This window comes from Mizuhopecten yessoensis, unplaced genomic scaffold (assembly GCF_002113885.1).
Source record: "Mizuhopecten yessoensis strain PY_sf001 unplaced genomic scaffold, ASM211388v2 scaffold3645, whole genome shotgun sequence".
NCBI lineage: Eukaryota > Metazoa > Mollusca > Bivalvia > Pectinida > Pectinidae > Mizuhopecten > Mizuhopecten yessoensis.
In genome coordinates, this window is record NW_018405148.1 from 225,481 (window position 1) to 240,500 (window position 15,020).

Genomic DNA, 15,020 nt, shown 5'->3' on the forward strand with positions numbered 1-15,020 from the left:
TGATACTATTAAAACAGTTAAATTACAGTATTGCCTTCTTATATATAATCCTAAAAATATTGATGATATACCTGATTCAGATTTACAGTTTGTTATAAATGATCAGTTATGTTTAGAAACACTATCAATGGAAATTAGAGGTATGTCAATTTCATATTCTTCCTATAAAAAGAAACAGTGTTGTGCAAGGGAAAAGACCTTAATAGATCAAATACAGGAACTGGAAAATGAGAATATTGTAGACTTAGACAAGTTACTTGAGAAAAATTGGAAAAAGATTAGAGTACATAGGATAAAAGGGAGTATAATACGTGCAAAAGCCTTAAGGATTGATGAGGGTGAAAAACCTACCAATTATTTTTTTAATTTAGAAAATGGACATTTTACCTCAAAAATCATTCCAAAGTTACAACAGGTAAATGGGGAATTTCTAACTAAACAATGCAAGTAGATATATAAAATGAGGTGATTTTTTTTTATGCACAATTGTATTCCATTGATAATGAAGTCGATGACATAGATTTGGATGAATTTTTAGAAGATTTTGATGTTCCAAGATTATATGTTGAAGAAGCGGTCAGTTTGGAAGGTATTACACTTAAAGAAGCATCTGTAACACTATAGAATATGAAAAGTAATAAGAGCCCAGACTCAGATGGATTCACATCAGATTTTTTTAAATGTTTTTGGAATCAGTTAGGTAATTTTGTGGTTAGGGCATTAAATTATGGTTTTTCAAATGATCAGCTGTCTATTACACAACGTCAGGGAATAACTACTTGTATACCTAGCCAGTGGGCACAAAACGTCCTTAAAACGTTGCAGTAAGGTCAGGACACAACGTTGCATTAAGGTAGCAGTAACGTTGCAAATGAAAGTTTGGGGAACGTTTTCATGTAACGTTCGCAAAACGTTTGTGTGTAACATTTTGACAACGTTTTATACACGTTGTACAGACGTTGTCGCCACGTCGTACTTATAATCTAATATATATAGGGGTTCGTAACACATATCTGAAATACATACACATATACCATACTGTTATGAATCACAGCACATTCGCATACTAATCATATGTATTTAAAAGATATTTGTAACGCACCCGAATAAAAAACAACAAACACAGCGTTACAAGTGAAAAAATGTTTAATTGGCAGTTTGAATACGTTTGTACGTTACCTTAGTTGATATTGAAACATTCAGACTGTGAAGCTAGCTATAAACAATAATCCAGTTAGTGTGACCCCCTATGACCATGCAGTGGTCAGTTTGAATCGAATGGGCAAACAAAGAACCGGAAGTACGAAATACCGCGTAAATCTTGTGTTATTTTTTCTTTCCGTCTTTATACACCAATTTCAACATTTACAATGTAAATTATATTTTATTTATGATATGTTTAAGCATCTTGGATGCTACCGATGTCGACAATAAACAAAAAGAATTTATTTTATTTTATAAGGGATGCTGCGCTCTAGCGGACAAGTTTTCAAAATAAGGGGAGACAACACCAAAATGATATGGTCGTTATATCGCTGCTGCAGAAGAACAGCTTTATTGTTATTGACATGTTTGTTAAGCCATTACTGGAATAATTTTTAAATTCAATATTTAAAATAATAAATGTCTTTGGAAATATCTTGTTATATACAGTAATTAATATCTATTTAATTTAATTAAAGTAAATAGTTCCCGCATACATCTCAATTTTACTCATTCGTCTCGCTACGATCAATTAGTCAAGTTACCTTAGTACAACGTTACTACCACGTCTTTTTCAAACGTTGCCCTGACGTTTGGAAAAAGACGTCCTCACAACGTTGCTTTTAAGTCGCGGACGTTGTGACCAGTATAAGACGTTTTCCGGACGTTCTCCGGACGTAGGGTGTCCACTGGGAATAACTACTTGTATACCTAATTTAGGCTAATAAATCAAAGTATTTTATAAAGAATTGGAGACCTACTTCTCTATTAAACATTGTATACATAATTGCTTCTGGATCAATAACAAGTAGATTCAAATTATAAACTCTGATCAATCAGGATTTTTATCGGGACGTTATGTACGCCTGGTTTATGACATTATGCAATATACAGAGGAAAATGATATCCCTGGAATGTTATTAATGGTTGATTTTGAAAAGGCTTTCGATTCTGTCTCTTGGAAATTCATAGACGAAGTACTTTGATATTTTGTATTTGGAAACGATATCAGAAATTGGGTCAAAATTTTACCCTGTAATTCAAGCTCTGCTATAAACCAGGGGGGTAATTTATCAGCATTTTTCAAAATAAATCGTGGTTGTCGTCAATGAAATCCCATCGCTCCATATATTTTTATACTATGTGCAGAAGTATTAGCAATCCGCCTTAGAAACAATAAGAGTATAGCTGGTATAAAGGTTAATAACTGTCCCATCTTAAACTCTCAGTATGCAGATGACACTTCTCTGGTATTAGATGGTTCTGAAAAATCACTGAAAGGGGCGGTTGATGAACTAAATATTTATGCAAAAATATCTGGTCTTAAAGTAAATGTAGGTAAAACTGAAGTTGTCTGGATAGACAGTAAAAAATACAGCAATGATGTTCTCCTTTCAAATATGAATCTTAGATGGGGTGTTAATAAATTTACTCTTCTTGGAACATATTTCCATGTAGATCTTTGCAAAATACCTAAAATGAACTTTGATAAAAAAAATAGTTAAACTTAAAGCTCTTATTAAGAGCTGGAGTAGAAGGTTGCTCACACCTATTGGTAGAATTAATATCATTAAATCTTTATTAATTTCTCAGATGAATCATCTGTTTATTTCCTTACCTAATCCATCTGAAAAATTTATAAAACAGCTCAATTCTGTTCTTTTCATTTTTTTATGTAATAGCAAAACTGATAAGATTAAACGGGACATGATAATTCAAAATTATCAAGAAGGTGGGCTAAAAATGGTTAATTTAATGTCTTTTATTGAAGCTCTGAAAATAAGTTGGATAAGAAGGTTTTTTAGATCAGAAGGTAAATGGGTAAGCATTTTAAAATCTTGTGTAAATCCTCATATCTTGGCTAACTCAGGAAACGAGTACTTAAATAAAATTCAAGGAAATTGCAAAAATGTGTTTTGGAAAGATGTGTTAAGGGCATGGTATAAATAAAGAGCAAAAGGGGAGCTGTTTAAAAATGAGAATTTTGCCCTCCTTAAGACACCCTTATGGTATAACAAACATTTTTTTGTTGGTAATAAAGTTGTTTTTTATCGTAAGTGGTTTAAAAACGGGATTATGACCATTAATGATTTGTTGAAAAACAACACAGACTACACTTTCTTGTCTTTTAAGGAATTTTGTGATCTACATGGTACAATAACTATTTATCTAGAATATCATGGCTTGATAACAAGCATTAAGAATTATCTGAAACAACTTAATTTGCCAAACAAAAAGAAGAAAAAGGGTTCTCAAGAATTCTATAATATACTTATCAGAAATAATGCATCAATAACTGCTCAAACAAAATGGGGGACTATATTCGACTATAATCAGGAAACTTGGGGAAACATATATATGCTATTCCTTTCAGGGTAACAAAAAATACAAAATTGCAATGGTTGCAATTTAGAATTAATCATTATATTTTAACAACCAATTCCTATTTATACAAAATTAGACTTGTAAATAACACACACTGTGTTTTTTTGTATCATAGAAAGGGAGACAATTACCCACGTTTTATGGCAATGCAGGGAAGTACAAATATTTCTGAGCAATTTTGAAAAAGTCTTTGAAGTGCTCTCACTATTCCTTTCTCACTAAATAAAGAATCAGTGATCTTTGGTTTTATCAACCAAACTGGAATTTATACAAGAATTGATAATGAAATTACTCTGTTCATTAAACAATATATATACAAAACCAGATGTTTTCATAAGTCACTTAATTTGACGGCTTTAGTCAATTCGATTAAAGATTACTATAAGGTTCAGAAATATATTTCTCGTAAAGGGGAACAATGTCTTAGAAGATTTACTTCTGAATGGGAAAAATGGTTGAAATTAGTAGAGCTTGACCTCACCAAAACTGAGTCTTATGACTATTTATATTAAGTAAGTAGGTGTTATTCTACTTTAAAAAAACAAAATATTGACAAATACTCATAGCAGTTATTTATTTTATTTATTATCTTCTCAAATTTGGCAGTCTGATCTCTCTCTCTCTCTCTCTCTCTCTCTCTCTCTCTCTTAGTGCTCTTTGTCCATTTGTTTGTCTTTCTATGTGTGAAAGTGCGTGATAATTGAATGTGTCTTGGTGATAGTATAAAATCATCATCACCAGATGATGATGATGAGGAGGAGGAGGATGATGAGGATGAGGTTGACGATAATTCAAAATTAGATATGCGTGAATGTGTGGATGTGTGTTGATGTGATGTGATGTTCTGTAAAATGTACATGTTCTGAAAATCTTGAAAAATTAAAAAACAAAAAACAAAAACAAAAAACAATCGAAACTATATATATCACATTTATACGTTCAATTCTGGAATATGCAAATAGTACATGGGCAAACTGCACGCAGAATGAATGCAGTGTCTTGGAGTATATCCAACTAGAACCAGCACGTCTTATTTCAGGGTTAAGACGTGGAACAAGTCATGCTATCTTATATAGAGAATCTGGTTTTATAACACTAAATAGAAGAAGACATTTGCATCAAAATATATTTTTTATAAAATATATAATAGAAAATGTCCCTCTCATGTCTATGATATAATTCAACCGTACATTAATGATAGTACGGACAATTATCATCTTCACCACAATAGAAATTTTGATGTTCCTATACCAAGAATTCAGTTATATAATGCATTTTTTTTCTCGAAACTGATGTCTGAATGGAATAATCCAACTTGCCTGTATCCCACAATGACATCCATTGGATCTATAAAAAGATATTTTTTACACTCAGATGAAATGGATTCTCAACCCCAATGTACTGATATTTTTAGATACATTGGTGATCAAAAATTTAATATTACCTTTTGTCAACTTAGAAACTGTGCCAGTAACCTGAATTCAGATCTATTTGAATCTCACCTAATTGATACCCCTGCCTGCTTAGGAAGCAGAATACAGTAGAAATGGCCCGACTCTGATAAACAAGGCACATGTCGAGGAAATGTAAACACAGCGGATTTACCCTACACTACACATGGAGACATGTATATATATTTGTAAAATGCATTACATTTACAATACATATAAAGCACTGAGAAGTGTATAAACCTCTTTTTTCTATGTATGTCACTTGTGTGAAAACCATGGTTACCACATCAAAAATTACCAAATATTACCAAAAAATGCTATTTTTAACCCAAAATTTGACCCCCGCAACTAGTAATTTTTTTCCTAAGCTCTGTCTGAAATTAAAGATTACCTACCTGGTTGCAGAATTATCTGGGTCCCAGTAAAGTTGTAAAACTTGATTTTTTGCAATTTTGCGTCGTGTGCTGTTGTCAAAATTTTACCTCCTGTAAAGCTAGCTTTTCATGTGTACGCACCCTTTCGTATTATGGCCAAAATTTTATTCTCGAACCAAAGAAATCTTCTTTCTTTTCTACAAATGTGAATCTCACATAGCCCACTTCATCATGCTTATACCAATTTTAGTACAGTTTTATTTTTATAATTTTTTTACATGTCATTATACAGGGGTTAGCCATTTAACAAAAATATCACCCATGGCCACAACCCTCTACTGTACACTGCTACCTTATGTAGTTCTTCTTCCATTGTACTCTGTATATTAATCAAAGGCAAATTCTCTTGAACTCCATTTCTGCTCTTAATGTCATTATTCCATTAAATACTCAGACTTTTCTTTATGGATGTCGAAGACTCGATATCAATATCAATATCTTGGAGATGGTTCAGAGATTCGTTAAAGATACAAGACGCTTTTACTAGGTTACACTTACTTGTTTATCTTTTTTCACATGCTGTATGGAATGATACCAGTACATAATTGTACTATGTGCTGTACATCAGTATAATTTCAATTGCCATTATTTGTAAAATCTAGTTTTTGTACAACCATTATCAAAACAAATAATAATGACATGCAAATATCAATATTCATGTACATAATAATATAATATGTTTTATCATTACTTCAATTCAATATGATGTGTGTAAACTGTTCATACCTGTAAGGAGACGGCGCTCATAGACTTTGCCTGTTGCCCAATTCCTTTGTATCTAAAAACTGAACAATAAATATTCTGAAATGAAAGGAACAAGAGAGAACAAGACATCGTAGACCAGGCTAATAAAAGTTACTAATGACAAATCACCAACAACAAGAACTAAAGAGACATCAACCATTTTTTATTTTACATGCCTCGCCACTGACCCAGTATGCCCTGAAAAATGTTCTGGACAGACCGTTAGGAAGAATATACTACATGTATCCTACGATCTTGAGTAAATAAAGAAGAACTAACTGATACTGGCCAATGATCAAAGAAATGTTACATTATGTGTTACAATAATGATCAACGTACTCTTAATTCATTGTTCTATGGATGCAAGTGGACTCTGGTCATGAAGCTACAATGTAACTATATAAGCTTGTGCTTTATGCTTGGTACCTGTTACACATGCGTTGTGTCATTTACAATTGTAACACAGCTTTATCCATAACCGCACAATTAAAAGTCAGCATTTATTCATAACTTCATGACTTATTGGGGACAATATATACAGGAATAGAACATGCATGTATTGAATGAATTGAAGATAGATATACAGATGTCAAATTTTAATGAAGTAATCTGCTGTTGAAAAGTGATCCGCTATCCAGTGATGTTGCTAGTAGCATCATTCAATCATAAAACCATAATGCACTTTATACATTTCTTTCATTATCAGAGGTTGAACATTTACAACACACTAGTCTCTACCAGCAATCATCTTCATGTAAACATAGCTTTTTTCTCAATGTAACACTCCGTTTTCCTAAGATGTACTAAATGTAGCATAACTATAATCCTACGGGATATAGTTATGTATAGTTGATTCAAAAATTGAAATTTGTTTCAAAATTATATTTATCCATTTACACATCAATAAAAGTGTCATTCGTTGAGTTTTTCGTGATTAACTCCGTCCTTTTTCCGTTTTATGATATACAAGTACATTGTACTTACATATACACGCTTTTTCGATTCCCTCTCCTTACTAGCTGTTTCACTTTTTCCTTCTGACACTTCTCTATAGCAAGTGTCGGTAACAAAGCTCATGTTAGTATGTCAGTCTTAAATTGTGAAGTATTCGAAATCTGAAGCGATTGAAGGAAATAGGTACATTTGGCTTTCCTTTACAATGTTGTATATTTAGCTACGTCCGTATACTAGATTTCTAGATACTAGATTTACTATAATCGATTTGGGATAAGATAGCTGTTGTACAATTTTGAATTTGCCATTTCTTCATTTTAGGAAAACATGAAGGATGAAGCTCTTGTTGAAATGGTAAATGTTGCGGAGAGCAGCCAGAAGCCTAGAGACAATGGATGCTGATGTACCTTTGATTTGTTTATATTGGAAACACTGTAAAAAATGTAGTCAGGACAATTTTGTGTCAGTTTAGCTAATATAGTTCACCATGTGTTAATGTGATACAAGTTGTAATACTGTTATAAAATCAAGATGGTCGACGCTTATGTAGTGTTATTAAGTCAGTGATATGCAATGCATCCGTTTTCGAAAAGACACAAATGTATGTATGATGTTATTGTGTTGATGAACATTTTTGGAAGGGAAATAGGTTTCAACATATATAAAGCAACTATAATATCCTTCTACACTTTAGAGTAGGTGTCAGCTGCAATACTGCTATTTAGCTCCTAACAAGACCATATTTGTAAATTAATCAATCGGTATATATATATAAATAAAAAATATATATTATACAACATTTGATATAGCGCCCTACCTAGCTAACATAAGCCCTCTAAAGCGCTTTACAGTACACAGATATACTATGAATACCATTAGCATATATATAAATAAATACAATTATGAGGAATTCGCAGGAGCTGCCCTATCAGACGCTAACCACTAGTCATATACCTCCCAGCTCTTATATCTCCCTATGTGTGTATGTCTGCATGTGTGCTGGAGATGTATTGTGTTCTGTTTGTTGTGGGACCGTACTTCCAACGGTATCATTTATAGTGCCACCTCACTTGAATGCCACAGCACAGATACCGCAGAATCCACCCCAGACCATTTTATACTCCACATGGGTTGTTGGAGTTGTGTGGGCAGGAGAAAAACACTTTCTCTGAATATTCCATGCGTACGACGACTTCGGGGATCGAACCCCGGCTGCCTGCTCGGAAGGCCGAGTGTTAACCACTCGACCAATCCACCCATATATATAGCTATACTTGCATTCGATTTATAGCTTTCAATTCATAAGCTGTTCGTTTTTATTTAGGAACAACTCGGAAAAGAATAAAGTATACAACCAGCATTGATGTATTTCCAGTTGTATGAAATAAAATGTACTAAATAGATAAACATATAAATGTCGTATCTGTAATTTTTTGTATAAACGATTTTCCTTTGCATTAGATGCAAATGAATGTGTAATTGATAGTATTAAGTTTTTCATAATAGAAATAAATATATCATTCAATGAACCATACTTTAGCAAGATCCAAGACTAATCAGAATCCAATTTGTCATCTTTTAATAGGAGAACTACGATAGAAGATACAGTTGGGACAATCTTACAATAGTAAACAATATTTTCTAGCAGATCCAGTTTTCAGGTTGAGTAATACCTTTTTGGGACTAAATCCGAAAATAAGCGAAGAGACTAACCATGAAAAATGAAACTCGTTGGTCTAATTGGATGAAAACCGAAAATTTACCTTCGTTATCAGAAAATATGACTGCATGAATTCACTATTATGTGATTTGGTAGCTATATGCATCGGCATTGTAACCACCTATTTGTGGTAAATTGCTAAAACAATACGTGACTAAAACATGGTACATACTGTACAATTATTTTTCCACTTCTCAAATATATTGAGTTTAGCAAAACAAAAGGTACTTATGATCGCGTATATATATATATCTGCCATAGATTTACAGTTATTCTCACTCGCAACAGCTCTTTCCCTGTCTATCAATTATAGGTCTTATCAAACTGAACACCCTGAAGGGGAGAAAAATGGAAGTTCGAATTAGAATACATATGTTTGCGATCCGACAGTCGCCGATAATGTCGCCTTCCTCGCCACTGACATTCGCCCCTGACCCAGCATGCCTCGCCACTGACCCAGCATGCCTCGCCACTGACCCAACATGCCTCGCAACTGACCCAACATGCCTCGCCACTGACCCAGCATGCCTCGCCCCTGACCAAGCATGCCTCGCCACTGACCCAGCATGCCTCGCCACTGACCCAACATGCCTCGCCACTGACCCACCATGCCTCGCCACTGACCCACCATGCCTCGCCACTGACCCAACATGGCGCTGCTGCCCTTCAGGTTTGGTATTAATAGTAAAGACCGAATGAACATAAACAACAACAAAAGTCAGATTGTGATCTGAAATGCCACTATTGGCTCGAATACTTGGAATATTGTCAATAACACACTTGGGAATACGAAGAGAGGTTAAACAGAAGCCGAATATAGCTGGGCGTGTCATGACTGGTGGGAAATCATTGTACGCGCTCCTTGGTGCAGATTTGTATGGCAGGAATGACTTGACACCTTTTTCCCATTTAACTCTATTCTACATATACCAGACCAGTAATAATCTATGGACTACAATCTACAAATCTTCTTCAGAAAATTTAACATAATTTTGATAATATGAACCCCATAGGCAATACGATACCTACCATATCGCTGTTCTGTTATCCCTCTCTTCAGCTTAGTTTGGGCAATACCTATCAGCACTCAGTTGGGCATTACTACTTGCGTTCTTTGAAACTAATGTATATACCGCACTATATTGCGGAAAGTAGCATTACAGTGGTTATTCGTCAAGATCAGGAATATACTTCACAAATACAACCTTCCAGTCAGCTTTCTATCTTCTTTCTGACCAACCAGGACGGGATGACAAGAAGAAAGTTGTAACTCCTGCGTCAAACATATACTGATGCAACCAATGTCGTACTAGGGGAGCTCTGTTACGTGTACCATCTCTACGCTTCTTAACGGTTCAATCGGACCTGTTCATCACCTCACAAAAGCTGTGAAAATCATCGGCACCGATCCAATACAATTTATAGACGCTATGGTACACACCTCAAGCAAACATGAGACTCAATTTAATCAGTATGATGTATCAAACATCTGTCAACTTTGCTAGATAGGCATTAAAACAGAAAACACCTTATTATTTCCTATACCTCTTTAGAATCCAGCAGAGAAATGTTCCTTTCCAAATACTTCTTTTTTAAGGAAATACATAGCTGATGTCCCAATATATCATAGACTGCTCAGCCGAGAACATAAGATAAGTTCTTCAGTGATAATAATGAAGCAATGGAGCATATAGAAAGACTGGTGATCGAGAACAGCCAATAATCATCAGTAAGGACCTACGATCTTTATCAAAGTTGATTAATCATCGTCAGTTAGACCATCATGTAAGTAACGATGTGTCTGGATACAGGAAGTTATCAGTTATTCCAAATAACGAATAACTGTAAAATTGTACTTTGCCTAAAATAAGCCTTATGCCTAACAGCTTCCTATAGGAAGAGGAATCAGCAACACACAATAACAACAACAACATGGCTATACGCTCATTTTTAATTAACGATTTCGTTTCCCGTCTGATTTGTTAACCAGATTAATTACAATAAGAATAATCAGTAGACATATTGATTGTTGCCATTATGAGGATAAAATCCTATCTATAACTTATGTTGCGCGACTATAGTGTCCAAAGATGAGGGGGGTGTTTGTTTGTGTTTTATGTCCTATTAACAGCTATAATCATTTAAGAACGTACCAGGTGCATGTGGTGGAGGAAAGAAAAAAACACATCGTACCTGGCGACTGCCTAACGTAGGTCTCGAACCCACGGAGGGTTAGAGGCATATGTCGCATCATACTAACATGCAAAATGATACGTGATGTAATGCATAATGCAGATAAATTTCATAATGTAAGGCGGATGAATAGTAGGAATAGCTGGTTTTTATAACGTCAAAACTCTTGTACAGAGATTGAACATCATCAGTAGACTGAATGTGAACCAATGGGTCTAATAAATATAGATTACATTGCAATAGAAAATCAGTACTCACTATTGTTACATATCTCTACAGGCATATTCCGTGGTAAACATTGTATGCATATGAGCGATTGGTTTGCGCAGGAAGAAATATTGGTCTTTCTTAGTACGCTGAACATTTTAGGGTATCTCAATTGTATTAACCTGCATTGTCTCAATCCATGATGCTGCTTACATAGTTTAGTCATTTACAATTCACTGATTTTATCTCTTATCCGCCGTATTATTCAAACCAGAAACAATGATCAAAGTACCGTGTGATAGGTATAATGATCTCACGTAGCAGAAAACAGTAAAAAGCAAATACTCCGCCTTCTGAAACATGGGTAATGATCATGAGCTCACTGTGTGGTGAAAAGTATCGTATCTGGAAACTTATTTGGGTCTTGAATGTTTTTCTTATAGACGTCCGCTCAACTGTTAAGCAGTATGTTATTAATATTTTGAGTTTTAATTCATTGGTAGTAGTTTGAAAATATCTTATGTAGTTGAAATGTAACAACACAACATATTACATATTCCTGATAACCAGCTGTCACCATCTTAAACTGCTGTTGAATGATACTTGTTATTCGTAATTCTCGGTAATACTTTGGTTCGAAACATAAACACAACTCGTGTAAAAGCCCCTACAATATTTGCTAATATTGATCGAATGTTTCCTACATTTGTTGTTGTATTATTGTACCTGTATATATCTTTATATCTCATTTTAAGTATCCCTGTCTTACTTCGCACTGTTTTATTTCTCGTATATACCGGAACCTCACCTTAATTTCGTTTTAGATATAACTGTAGCTCAGTCGGTTGAAGAGAAAGTATAATGATGAGTTTTTAACTCGATATTTTCCTAAATTGAATTCAGTAAGGCAGGGATGACCTATATCCGAGATGTTGCATGTTTTAACAGCGCAATCTCTTGGTCAATCAATTTTTTTTAAAAAAATATGGATTTCAGGTGCCCATGTCAAATACAGAGGCTAGGGTATTTCAGCACGCTGATGACACAACACTGAGTTTATCTAGTAAGAAAAGCATAAATGGAGTTTTTTACGGAAAATCATCTGGAGCAAAAGTTAATGTTGAGATATCAGAAAGGTTGTGTATTGGTACAGGTTAACTAACAGAAGCACAGGCGTTTCATAGGAAACTTTTAAAAGATTTAGAAACAGACATTAGAATGTGCGAGAATCTGAATTGGGAAGGTAAAATTATTTCTATGTGTAAAATTGTGACCACGTGGTCTCAAATATATTTGACTATCCTGGGTCGTGCTACTGTTATTTCATCTTTATCACTGTCAAAAAATTGGCATGTGCAGTCTGTTGCTTCAATATCGGAGAAACACAAGACTCAAATTAAGAATCTTTGTTTGAAGTCTACTCTAGAATAATGGTGCACACCTGGTATCTTATAAAACAGTAATAGGTTCAAAAATTAATGGAGGTTTACAGTTTTCCGACATTGATTTGAAAATTAAATCCTTTAGAATAAAGTTCGCTTTTAGATTACTCAGAAATTATTATATATATTATGGAAGGACAAAGGAAAATACTTTTTATCTTCGATAGCGTATATGAAACTTGGGTTGTCATGTTTGTGTTGTGATTTAAAATGTTCACAATTACAAGGCATTCCATGTTTTTATCTAGAAATGTTGTTAGCATGGGGGACATATTTAAGTTTTTAGAATTTGGGGAAACTAGTGATAACTTATATTGTCAGCCTGTATATTTTAATCCTCTTTTTTAAAAGTGAGACTTAACACTTATGTAATAATATGTTCATTCAAGCAGGTCTTGTACGCGTGTATGTTAAAGATTAAACTTACGAGGTGATACCAAGTTTACTTCCGGTACACTCAATCTTTGAAATTGTTCACGAGTATAATCCAGACATACCAAGAAAAGAAATAACATCACAGTACATCCAAATTATTAAGAGTTTCCCTGAGAAGATAATGAACACTGTATTAAGTCATATTTACGATCAAACGTGTTTGGTAGATCCCGTTGTAACATTACAAAGAGCAGACGGCGTGCGCGTGTCACCACGTTCTACACGGGTTATTTACAACGTACTGGTAGATGTTACTTTTGTCGCGCCGGTAGCGGTCGAGTTTTGGGAAAATAGGTTTCCATGTGAACGGGTTTGTCAAGTTTTTGCATTGTAAATGCATCTAATTATCCTGTTGAAATCAGTGAATTACATTTTAAAATTGTGCAAAAAATGCTATTTTTACGCGTCAGCAATTATTCAAGATTGGTATATCTATACGGATATTTGTCCTGTTTGTAAAGCTACAAAGGAGGATCTGTGGCACATGTTGTTAGTTTGGCCTGGATAACAAAATAGTTTTTTCAGAAATTTACTTGATAAGTTATTTGCTAGTACAGATACTGGTTGCTTCCCCTTGCTACACCTTGCCTTCAATTTATTTTGTCCGGAAGTAGACGTCCAGTGGGGAAACAGGAAGTATATCCTTGAAGCAAAGACAATTGTTTTTCATCCCATACATGAATATCTTCATATAGCGAAAACAATCTTCATGTTTTATTACTTGTTTATTTTGATGACAAATAATATACATTCTGAGTGAAAAAAGACTATCACATAAAATGTAATAACAACAGGCATGAAACTTCGTTCAGAGACTATCATACTATGACGTCACAAGCACGTGCACGTCACAATTCATCGGCCTTCATTTTGATTTAAACATTTTTTTATTTGTCATTCAACAAAAAGGATTAGGCACAAGTTATCTCAACTTAGAAACGCCCTCTCCAATACATTTCATTATATTGATTACATGACAACAACAACAAATATATTTATAATATATATATGAACAAAGAAGAAAGGAAGGGAAAAGGGAAGAAAAGAAATTTAGAAGAATAAGAAAGAGAGATGATAGGATAATACTACTGACCTTAAAATCTGTTACTATTTTTAATGTAGGTTTGGACTATATGGAAGATATTTTCATTGTCTTCATCTGACAAATTTGGAGAACCGTACATAATAACATTTAGAGAAATATTACAATAACGTGAGATATCATCAATCAAAATTTGTCTTTGTCTGATATACAGCATACAATCAAAAAAGTAATGGACTGCATTTTCACACTCATTTCCACATGCACACATTGGTTCACCTACAATATTAACTCTATACAAATCATAATTTAAACTACTACATGAATGACGCAATCGTGTATGTAAAATATTTAGTTTTCGATTTCCTACATGAAAAAAAAATAGGCAACAAGTAACCTTGGTTACGCTCAATCGATTATTTAAAAACGTTAATGGATGGCTGCTCTCTGACAGTTTTTGGTAAATCGTTCCATAGTCTTATAGAAGAAGGAATAAAGGATTGGAATGAACTAGACAGACGGAAATTGGGAACAGTGTAGTTTTCAGTATTTCTCAAGTTGTAGCTATTGCGTTCGCATACTTTAGGAGGAAGAATGTTAGTTAAATAAGAAGGTGTTTGTTTATTATGGAGTTTGTACATTAGGGAAAGTTTCTTAAGTTTTCTTCTTTCAGATAGGGATTCTTTATAAAGTGATTGTTTACTAGAAAAAGTGGGTAGGCCAGTAATAATTCTTGCTGCTTCAAGCTGAACTTGTTCAAGTTTAGTTAGATCTGCCAGAGAACAACCATCCAACACAGGCAACACAAAT